At 47.7% G+C, this 12,023-nt stretch overlaps 1 non-coding gene across 1 annotated transcript; it reads left to right on the top strand.

Moving 5' to 3' along the window:
• The first annotated feature begins 11,308 nt into the window (after positions 1–11,308).
• On the top strand, positions 11,309–11,379 carry Trnac-gca. The gene has a single exon. It is a non-coding gene; the product is annotated as a tRNA-Cys (tRNA).
• Positions 11,380–12,023: the final 644 nt, after the last annotated feature.

Genomic DNA, 12,023 nt, shown 5'->3' with positions numbered 1-12,023 from the left:
AGGCTCCCTATGATCACAGGTTTTGGATCTGGCATTAGACTATATGGGCTCCTGAATTGCTCTTGGCTTAGTTTACTCACCCGTAAATTTTTTTTCAGGGGGGGTATGGGGAATCAAACTTATGACCTTGCGCTCGCCAGGAAGGCACTTATGCCATTGAGCTGTATCCCCAGCCCCTCTCACCTGTATATTGGGGGCAGTTGGTACCTGTTTTAGCACTACGTGAAGAGGTAAGGAGACAGTTCCTGGAAGCCTGTGGATCCCCCGGGGTGTCTGGGAAGGTTGCAGGGTCTTGAAGAGGGGAAAGGTGACAGAGACCAGGTGGGAAGCCGGGTCTTCTGCCACCCAGCACAGGGGTCATGACCAAGTTTCCCCTCACTGTCACGGCTGGTCACTAGCTGTCCCCCGGGAGCCTCTGAACTCCTAGGGGGCTTTGGAAGGTGAGTGGATTAGGGGCTCATAGCTGACTGCTGTAAGAGGCGGTCTGGTTGGGGCGAGGCCTGGAAGGCTTCATCTCCCCGTCTGGTTCCTCCCTTCTCCCTCTGCTTGCTGACCATGCTATGAGCAGCTTTCCTCTGCCAGACCCTCCGCCAGGCGGTCCTGCCTTGGAGCCAACACGAACCTCTCCACCCAGGCTCCCAGGTCGGAGGTGTGAGTACGTCTCTGACCGCTGCAGAGGGGCAGGGTTTAGGGAGAAGAGTAAAGCATGAGGACTGCCCACTGACTGAGAAAAGTCCCGGCACGTTGATCTCAGCGCTGGACTGCAGCTTCCTGAGTGGCGGTTTCCCGGGTAACCCAGGGCTCTGAGTCTGATTAGCGGGGTCTCCGAGAGCGAGCGGGGCCTGGGGATAGCTGCAGGAAGTGAGGGCCCTCCTACGGGGCCGCGGTGGAGTGAGAGTCACAACCCCAGGGCGCCACCGGAGGGCAGGTGGGAGCACGCTGGAGCCTCTGCGGCTGGGTCCTCACCTGAGAATCACTGCTGTGAGTTAGGGAGCCGCGCTGTGGGACCCTGGATTTTCACTCTCAGGAATTAGTCTTAGGTGGGGACTCAGAGGTGAGCAAAGATGCGTGTTCAGATTAGGATGCTGCTTATGGTAGTGGGCGATCACCCACTTGTGGGCACTTTTTCCTTTGTTTGTTTTTGAGACAAGTCCTCTATGCAGTTCAGGTTGGCCTTGAACTCACGGAGATTCTCCTGCCTCTGCTTCTGGGATTTCAGGTGTGCCACCGCTCCCAGCTTGCCAACACTCTTAACTCTTCATTCCTGTGCCCCTCTCTTCCTGCTTATCCTGGTTGGGCTAAACTCAGCTCAGGATGAACCCAGTAACACACTTCAGGAGCACACTGAGTGTGTGCATGTTGCAGGGTGGGCGAGTATCTAGGGGTATTTTGTTAATGCCTAAATTACTAGCATTATAACTATTAGTTTAAAATAAATCAATACTTATTATTATGATGATGATTGATTATTATTTGGAATAGGGAATCAAACTCAGGAACTTGCACTTGCCAGGTAGGCACTTGTACCACTGAGCTATATCCCCAGCCCCAAAGTAATATATTCTTTTTTTTTTTTTTTTTTTTCGGTAGGGGATTGAACTCACGACCTTGTGCTTGCCAGGCAGGTGTTTATGCCTCTAAGCTACATCCCTGGCAATAGTTATTATTAACAAAATTTTATTCCATTAGTGTGTGTTTAGGTTACCTAGCCAATGTTCCATGTCTTCACTCACTTCCTTATTGTGCTACTCATTGTTTCTGGATACAACTTTCTTTTCTTCCTTTAAATGTACTTTATTGAGGGTTTATGGACGGCAGATCCTCTTCATTCTTATCAACCGAAGCTTTATCTTGTCATTTCTCTTAAACAGTAGCTTAGCTGCTATAGTGGTCAGGGTTCTCCAGAGAAACACAACCAATAGGACATGAGTAGATGGATGAATGGGTGGACAGGTGAATGGGTGGACGGGTGAATGTGTGGATGGATGGATGGGTGGGTGGGTGGGTTGCTTCATAAGAATGTGGATCCTGGCAAGCTCCATGATCTGCCAGGTGAGTAACAAGCTAATAACCCAGGAAAGCCAAGGATTTAGTTCCATTCTAAGCCAAGGGTCAGCAGGTGCAAGACCCAGGAAAAGCCAGTATTGTAATCTGAGTCCAATATAAAGGAAAGCAAATGTCCCAGACTGAAGCAGTCAGATAGGACAAACTGTCTCTTGCTCGGAGGAGGGTCAGCCTTTTCTGTTGTATTCAGGCCTCCAAGTGATTGAATGAGGCCCATGCACACTAGAGAGGCAATCTGCTCTATGAAGTCAACCCATTCAAATGCTAACCTCAACCAAAAAAGCATACAGGCACATCCAGGGTAATAGTCGGCTGAATATCTGGGCATTTCTGTGGACCATTCAAGTTGACACACATGGCAGGGGCACACTTGGCACAGGGTCTCCACCATGTAGTTCAGGCTGGCTTTGAACTCTTGGTGATCCTGCTGCTCAGCCTCTGGAGTGTGCTGCCCTGCCTGGTAACACATATAATTAACTATCCCAGCTGGGTATACTAGTCTGTGTTGACAGTGGTAGTAGTGTTTTTGTTTTTGTTTTGTTTTGTTTTTTGAGAAAAAGTCTCACTCTGCAGTTCAGGCTGGCCTTGAACTCACTTTGTAGCCCAGGCCGGCCTTGAACTGACAGTGATCCTCCTGCCTCAGCCTCCCGAGTGTTGGGATTACAGGCGTGTGCCACCATGCCTGGCTAGTAGTAGTGTTTTTCACACCCAACCCATCAAAGACAGTTTCCTACTGTCTTCTGGTTTCTATTGTTGAGTTCTGAAGTCTGCTGTCAATCCAACACATTCCCATGAGGTGGTCTCTGGTTGGTCTTAAGACTTTCTTTTGTATGTATGATTTCTTTCTCTCTTTTTTTTTTTTTTTTTTTTTTGTGTGCCAGGAATCAAACTCAGGACCTTACACTTGCCAGGCAGGTGCTGTAACCTCTGAGCTATATCCCTGACCCCTATACATGATTTCATTGTGATACAAACATAGAATTCTTTTGATTGATTTTTCTTGAGATCTGTTATGCTTCATGAATCTAAGAATTTGTGTTCTGTTGGGGCTGGGGATTTAGCTCAGCAGCACAGCGCCTGCCTGGCAAGCATGAGGTCGTGAGTTCGATTCCTGGTACTGGAAAAAAAAACAACAACAAAAAGAATTTGTGTCCTGTATCAATTCTGGGAAAGTGTCAGTTTAAACATTCCCCCACCTCTGTCTCTCTGGTCTCTTCTGGCTCTCCCAGTGGAGATACTGTGGACCGTCTTCTATGAAAGGGAAGCTGGAAGGCAAAAGGAGGACTGCACAAACTGTTTGAAACAGAAATCCTCAGCTGTGGGGATTAACAACCAGGCCACTGGAGGGTGGCGCTGGCAGAGGAGCTCTCTGAGCCGGGGTGCTGGGGTTTTGTGGAAGGTGGTGGCATGGATATCCCTATCTTGCCACAGCTCCTGCATGAGGCAGCTTTGAGGGCGCCCTCCTTCCTGGTCTCCTGGGCTGCTCTGTCAATGGCTCTGCTGCCCATGGCCTTTCTCATTCTGGCAATAGGGAAGGACAGAGCTTGTCACCTCCAGCTGGTGAAGCCTCAGCCTACGGCTCACCGCCCCCAACCCCACCAAGTGGCCTGAGCCTTCCTGGGCTGAGGGGGGAAAATGTGGAGGAGGCTGGGCCAGGGCGTCTCCCTGCAGGGACCCTTAGGACAGCTCTGAGGTTGAGGGAAGAGGGCGCAGGAGGAGGGGACTTGGGAGGGACTTGCACCTGTGCTGGTGGTCGAGGCTCGCCTGTGTCTAGGACTGTGAATGAACCATGGGCCATGAGGGCCATGAGGACCCAGAAACTGGCGTGACTGAGTGACATACGACTGCAGTATTAGAAACAGAAAATTATACCTCTTTATCTCTGAAGCAGGCATAGCTCAGGGGTAGAGCATTTGGCTGCAGATTCAGAGATCCCTAGTTCAAATCTGGGTGCACCCTGAATGGTTGATAGTGGACCTAGACCTTTCACTCTCCCTCCCTGCTCCCAGGCCACCTGCAAGTGGGATTCCAGAGAAATCTGAAAATTCTTCTTAGACAAGGGGAAAACCTGTGAACCTGGGAGGAGAAAAAGAACAAAACAAAACAAAAGCAGCAGTAGTCAGCAGGACAAAAAAATCTATAAAAAGGGCATGGGCGCACACATCTGTAATTTCAGCACACAGGAAGCTGAAGCAAGAGGCTTGCTGCCAGTTTGAGGCCAGCCTGGGCTACATAGTGAGACCCTGTCTCAGAGAAATTGAGTAAGGTCCTTGGAAGACTCACACCATAGTAGTTGCATTAGTCTGTTTTCCATTATCATAACAAATACCTGAGACAATAAACTTAAAAAGAGGAAAGGTTTAGCATTTGGGCCTCACTTCTGGAAGTACCGAACATGGTCAGCTGACACTGATGTTTTTGGGCTTGTGAGAAGACCACTCACAGAGGAGCGAGTGTGTGGCAAAAAAATGACCCTGATGACCAAGTTAGTGAAGCTCATGCCAGCACAAAGTCAAACATTCTTTAAAGGAATATAACTAAATTTAGTATTCAGCAGCTGAGTGTGGTGGTGCATCCCTATAATCCCAGAACTATGGAGGCTGAGGCAGGAGGATCATTATGAGTTCAAAGCCAACCTGGGTTATGTAGTTCAAAGGCAGCCTGAATTACTTGGCAAGATCCTGTCTCAAATAAATAAACAAACAAATAAATAAAATAGCAAAAATAATTTTTAAAAACAACAACAAAAAGGCCCTGTAGATGTAGTACTCAGCACTCCTTAAAGGAACACAACCAAATCTTGCGTCCAATTTTACATGTACAACATAAAATTCCAATTTTTTTTTTTTTTTTGTCTTTTTGAGACAGGGTCTTGCTATGCAGTTCAGGCTGGACTTGAGCTCACTTTGTAGCCCAGCTTGGTCTCAAACTCTGCAACGATCCTCCTGCCTCAGCCTCCCAAGTGCTGGGATTACAGGCATGTGCCACTATGCCCAGCTTCCAAATATATTAACTAAAAGAAAAATGGAGAGCTGAGCATGGTGGCGCACACCTGCAACTCCAGTACCCAGGAGGGTGAGGTAGGAGGATCACTGTGAGTTTCAAACCAACTGGGGTTACACAGGAGTTCAGGGCCAACCTGGAGTACATAGCAAGACCAAAAACAATGTTTTTAAATAAAAGAAAGATAGAGAAGCCATTTATAGCAGAATAAATAGATTTCAGAATAAGGAAAAAATATCAGCACTAATGAGGAATGTTTCCTAATGATGCAGCAACTAATTTATCAGGAAAATATAACGATCCTAAATTTGTCTGCATTTATTAACAGAGCTTTAAAATGCATGAAGCAAAAACTCAGAACAACTTTTAGTAACTGAAATTGGATCTGAGTCTCTACCTCAAAAAGGAAAAAAGCTTCAAATAGTTCAGAAAAGATAAAAGAAAAATAGAATATACTTAAATATATTTTTGAACTGTAAGAGAATATCATGTACAATTTCATTCTGTTTTCTTAGTGAAAATGAATCACTAAACACGATCCAAAAAGAGGGGGAATTGGACATGTTGGCACACACCAGTGATCCCAGCTCTCAGGAGGCTGAAGCAGGAGGATCGCTGCAAGTTCAAGGCTAGTCTGGGCTACATAGTGAGTTCAAGGCCAGCCTCAACTACCTGTGAGACTCTGACTCAAAAAACAAAACAAGCAAAAAAAGGTGGTGGGGGGAAGATTCCTCAATAGGCCAATAACGACGTACTTATGGTACAATTAAAGAGTTCTTCCTCAAAAAGGGACCACCCTCCAAGGACTTATAGGCAACTTTTCCCCAACATTCAGTTAGGAATAGGCCACTTTTATGTTATAGATAATATTCCAGAGTGTGGAAAACTATGGAAATCTCTTCAAATCATCCTAGGAAGTTTGCATAATCCTGAAACAAAAATAAAAAGAATATTCTAAAAAGAAAGATATAAGCCAATTATTTGTATAGAACAATCTAAACAATATAGTAGAAAACCCTATTGAATAGTGTATCAAAATCAAGAAGGGCTCGTAACTGAAAGGAATCAACGCGGCCCAGTACTGGGATGCTTGTTACTGTCAAGAAGGGGCTCCCTGGTTTCCAGAGAAGCAGCAGCATCCAATCCTAGATCCTCCAGCTGTGGTCACATCTGGACTTCCTCTTCTCCTAAAAGCCCAAGCTGTAGAGCTGCAGTTTATTCAGTCTGTGCCTCCCCGGGAGTAGCCGAGACCCTCAGAACTTCCTGTACAGCCCAGATCTTGGTTCCTAAGAAAGGAAATCGAGACAGAGAGTGGGAGGTGGAGAAAAAGAAAAAGAAAGCATCCTAGCTATTAAGAGTCATAGTTAGATATCCCATAAAAATAGTGATGGTGATAATAATAAGGAGCGAGAAGCAGGTGGGGGAGGGGTGCTCTGAAGTGGAGCAGGGCCTGCCAGCTGTGGAGAAAGCTGTGCAGAAGAGCAGCGCAGGGAGCCCCAGGCATACTGGGAATAAAGGATTGTTATTAGCACAGACTGTGCAGCTGGGGGTATATCTCAGGTGTAGAGCATTTGACTATAGATCAAGAGGTCCCTGGTTCAAATCCAGGTGCCGCCAGCAGCTCTGCTTTTCCATCAGGAGAAATGCAGCTCCTCTTTTATCTTGTTTATGGTTTATGTCTAGATGTTCCCCACGAATCTCATGAGCTCATTGGAGGGGCTTTTGGAGGCAACTGGTGACGGCGGTTTGAAGCAGACTTCCTGGTAGTGGGGAGGTCTGGTCACAAGGTGCGGGTCACTGGGCTGTGGCCTGGAAAGAACTATCTCCCTCCTCCTCCCTTGATCTCTCTGCTTCCTGTCCATCATGCCTGGAGCAGCTTCTCCTCTCCCACGTTTCTCTGCCATGCTGCCCTGCCTTGGAGCCAGCTGATTATGGACTGAACCCTCTACCAACCGGGAGCCACAGAGACTCTCTCCTTCTTTAAGCTGTGGGTATACAGCATTACATCTCAGCAAGGAGAAAGCAACTAAGACATCTGGTCACCCAGACTCACGAAACCACCAGATTTTCCAACCACAGAAAACTGAAGTGCTTCCACAGTGACACTTGTCATATTTCAGTTTTGCCTCCTAAGCCACACTCATTTCCTGGAGGAGAAGTAATCTATCCTAAGCTTTCTCTGTGTTCCCTCATGCCTAATTATTACCATCCTGATTTTATTTGTTTATACCACGCTGGCTTTTAAGCTGGAGGATCTGAGGCTGCTCATAATAAAAGACATAATAAAATTCTAACCAGTAAAACAAGTATGAAAAGGTAAGAGCTACATGTCTAGGAAATGTGGTAAATAATTTATTCCAGAGAGCTTTGCTTAGGAGGAGCCGCTGGTGTGGAATACAAAGGATCTGCTGTAGTTTTCTGGTAATCAAACAGAAGCGAAAACGTATCTGTTCATCAGATGAGAAGTGTATTTTGTTATCTCTAAGAAACAGCAGGTATTCATATAATAGCTCTTTAGAGATGGAACTTCAGGGAGATGATTACTGACTCCTGATTTTATACTGAGCAGTTATATTCCCTGCTAGAGACCACGGCTCCTCCCCATCTTCAGCTAGGTCAGGCAAATGGAGGATAAGAAACAGTCATCTGGGGGCTGGGGATTTAGCTCAGCGGCAAAGCGCCTGCCTGGCAAGCGCAAGGTCGTGAATTTGGTTCCCGGTGCCGGAGGGAAAAAAAAAAAAAAAAGAAACAGTCATCTGACAAGACTTCTGGGAAAACTCAAGAAAAGACAAACACGTTTGCCTTTACTCCATTCCTTCTTCCTACTGGAAACACAGCCATGATGGCTGGAGCACCAGCTGCCAACTTTGATGATGCGATCCACCTTGTAAGGAAGGCTGATCAGGGCTTGGGCTGTAGTTCAGCGGCACAAGTGTCTGCCTGGCAAGCGCAAGGTCCTGAGTTCGACTCCCAGTACCAAAAAAAGGAAGGCTGACCAGAGTGATACAAGGAAACCCATCCTAGACACCCTGGAGTTGTCTTGCCAGCCCAGGCCTCTTCCCCAGCAGCCATCCTTTATAGAAGAAAGACATATTTCCCTCTCATTTAAACCTCAGAGCAAAGACAAATAGAGAAGTCTCTGACGTTCATGCATTTTCACTCTCCAAAACTCTTCAGCCCCAAGCTCAGCAGCTCTGAGGCAGTCATTAAAAGGTGACTTTTCTAACAAGGCCATTTCCTTGGTGAAGAAATTCCATTGTTTTGGACTCATCTGGGTGCTTGGTTGAGACAGGAGGGAAGGGCCTGACACACCCAGGAGGCGTTATCTATCTGTCATCTGTCATTTTTCTTTCTTCCATGGCTGCCTCACATCTGGCCACAGCTGCATCAGACACCCCACAGCGGCTCTCCGAAACATTTACTTGGCCTGCAGAGGCTTCATCAATGCACCCGCTCGGGATGACTCCTCTCTGCATCCTCTCTGGAAGGCTCTGCCCCCTGCAGCCGCTTCCGTCAGGTCTGTGAGGCGTCTCTCCCAGTTCATGACTAAGCAGGAAGTGCTGACACCACATGTGCAGAGCCCACTTTCCTTTTTTTTTTTTTTCTGGTACCGGGAATCGAACTCATGACCTTGCACTTGCCAGGCAGGCACTATGCCGCTGAGCTAAATCCCCAGCCCTCCACCTTTCATCCTATAAAAGCAACCTCCCTGTACCCCTAGCGGGTCAGCTCATGCATCATACCCCTGACGCTGCAGGGTAACTCCTACTAAAGCCCCTTTTCAATGGCATTCTCTTGCCATTTATAATTTCTATCCTGAGTAGAGCTCGCTGCACCGAAGACCGTTGCTCTGAAAGTGGCCAGCAGCCCTGAAGTGCATGGCTTTCGGGGCTGCTACCACTGAAGGGAGCTCGGGCAGATACTGGCAGAGAGCCATGGAGATTTGCTGGGGGCCACCATCATGGCGACCAGAAGAGTTCCTGAGGCCTGCAGCAGCTGCCGACTCCAGGTGACACAAAAGTAGCTGAAGCCGCCACCACTAAACCCACTGACACTCAAAGCTCAGGGCTGTTAACCTTAAAAGAGCTGTACTTTGCCTATTTGCGATCAGTGTAAATTGAGCAAAAGAACCGTCTGCCCAGTGGTGGCACCGTGACCCTCTCAGCTCCCCTGTAACAATGTGGAACAGTTCAGGGACAAGTGCTCTTGTTGCGTCAGACTTCGCAGTACAGCAGCCCTGCCTGGGCCAGGCCCGCTCCCTACAGGATGTGCAGAGCAGACACCATGCACCTTCGCTTTTCAGTTGCCCCAGGGAACTTCCTCTCCTCCACATTCAAAATGCAGGGTGCGCTAGTGAGTGAGCCTTCGCCCCTTAGGGCAGTAGCTGCTCCTTTCCAGCGGGCTCCTAGCAACAAGATGCAACCCCGAGGCCTCTTCCAGCATTCCTGTGGGCCCGCTCAGAATGGTCCCCCAGCCCCAGCCAAATCCTCAGAAGATGACAGCCCAGGTGACGGCGCACCTGCACCCTCACAGGAGACCTGGAACCAGAGCCATCCCGCTAAGTCATTCCCAGATTTCTGAGTCTCTGAAAACACAGGATGTGGTCAGTATTTATTGTTGCAAGATGCGAAGTTTGGCGGTGTTTTGTTATGCAGCAATTGTAAGTAATACTGAGTTCCTTAGTGTGGGCTCACCCCTCTAAACCTGAAGCTTTAGCCTAGTAAGTCCCGTCACCCAAGTACAAAATTCAGAGAGAGCTACTTCCCAGTTCAGATGTGGTGCAAGTGAGCCATGCATAGGCGAGATTCATCCACCTTGGGCAGCTTGTCTGAGTCACTCAGGGCTCCGTTGGGAGAAAAAAGAAAAAAGCCATACCAGTTATTTTAACAGAGAATTCAATAAACATAATGCTAGCCAGTATATCAGTTTTTTAGGGGTGCTTTTAACAAAGGGCCACAACATGGGTCGCATAAGTAAATAGAAATACGTTTTGTCAGTTTCTGGAGAAGTCTGAAGCCAAGCTCTCAGCAGGACTGTGCTCCTTCTGAAGACTCATGGAAATCATTTCTTGCGTCCCTGACTTCTAAATGATCTCTCCAGTCTGCCTCTGTCTTCACGGGGCCACCTCCCCCTACGGGTCACACCCTCTTCCTACTAGGACCTGAGTCACTTTGGATTGAGGGCCCACTCTAGTCTAGAAAGACTTCATCTGAATTACTGACATCTGCAATGACCTTGTTTTCAAAGGTCACATTCTGTGCTCCTGGGAGTCAGGACTTCACCTTGACTTTTGAGGGGGCCAAGAAGAACAATGATAGAAAACTAAGCAGCCCGTAGGAAGTACCTTCAGCAGGTCACTGCCCCACCCCACCCCCACCCCCGCTGGCAGCAGTCATCCTGGTCTTAGAAGTCTGAGGACATCTCCGCAGGGTGGGGCCCAGAGCCGTGTCTCTGAGAGGGCATGATGTAGCTGGTCTTGTGCACGCCAGGCTACGGGCTGTGGTCGCTGTTGCTGCTGGGATGAATTGTCACTTTCAAATGACATGGATAAAAACCAAGGGAAAAAAAAAAGCTTCCCCCTGCCCTGACCTCCAGTCATGCTTACAAGTCAGGAAGCCAAGGGGGGCATTTAGCTCAACAGCACAGCGCCTACCTGGCAAACATGAGGTTGTGAGTTTGATTCCTGGTACTGGAAAAACAACAACAAAAAAAAAAGTCAGGAAGCCAGCAGCAAAAGGTAGGCATGGTTTTTGGAGCCCACGACCCAGTGTCACAGAGCAGAACACACAAGAACGGACTTTGAGCTTAGAAAAAAATCATAGCTTGAGTCATTTCTTCAGAGGGCTCATCTCACCCAGCATCCTGGGGTGTGACTGTGTGGAGAGAGCTATGATCTGGTGCCCAAACATTACAGAGGGGTGTGAGGCTTGGCCAGGCCATTGAGTATTTTGCATCTGTGTTCAGGTGCCCATGCAACACTCAGAACATAGGTGTTCCTCCAGATCCTTCCAGCTGTTGGGAAACTACTTCCCCTAGGCCCTGGCCTCATGCAGGGGCAAGTGTGCACAGACTGCAGAGCTGTGGAAAAGGGAACCTATTGCCTCCTGTAAGGCAGATGAAGATGACTTAGCAGCAAAGCAGCCTGGCAACTGAGGGATCTGGCCTGAAGTGGCATCTGGCACAGAAGTACTGGGTGTGGCTGCACAGGAAAAGGCGCTAATTGAGCCTCCCTGGTGCAGCTGGGGGCATAGCTCAGGGGTAGAGCATTTGACTGCAGATCAAGAGGTCCCAGTTCAAATCTGGGTGCCCCCTAGCTTTTTGACCACCAAAGGTGGGAGAAGAGTTCCAGTTTCCTCTCCCTCTAGAGAATGCAGCTTCTAAGCCTTCCTTAGAAGACTTACTGCACTTTCTAAGACTTCCAAGAATCAGAGGACACCCTCACTACCCCCTGGCAGCTCTCTAAATGTTCCAGATAGATGCAATTTTTTCCTATTTGCCATTCACAATTGTTTAAATCCAAAGGTAAGTAAATCTAAAAATCACTGGCCATATAACACATTATTAATGTGTAATTTACTGTTTAAAAAGTAAAATGACTATATGGGTCAGCAATAAGAGGAAAGAGGTGAAGAAACTTTAAAGCATCATAATGTCTTTATATAATCTGGGAAGACAAAGAAATTGATTACCTTTGGACGTTTACATGTGCCAGCACAAGTTTCAAATGTATTATTTTAAAAGTTGGGGCTTAGCCAGGTATGGTGGCACATGCCTGTAATCCTAGCACTTGGGAGGCTGAGGCAGGAGGATCATTGTGAGTTCAAGGCCAGCCTGGGCTACAACGTGAGCTCAAGGCCAGCCTGAACTGCATAGAGAGACCCTGCCTCAAAAAGACCAAAAAAAAAAAAAAAGTTGGGGCTCTACAAGGCAGAGGGTAGTAAGGAGTTGGAGGGTAT

The sequence above is a fragment of the Chinchilla lanigera genome, unplaced genomic scaffold, assembly GCF_000276665.1.
Source record: "Chinchilla lanigera isolate Chin_1 unplaced genomic scaffold, ChiLan1.0 scaffold00090, whole genome shotgun sequence".
NCBI classification, from domain to species: domain Eukaryota; kingdom Metazoa; phylum Chordata; class Mammalia; order Rodentia; family Chinchillidae; genus Chinchilla; species Chinchilla lanigera.
This window is presented reverse-complemented; position numbering and strand designations above follow the sequence as displayed.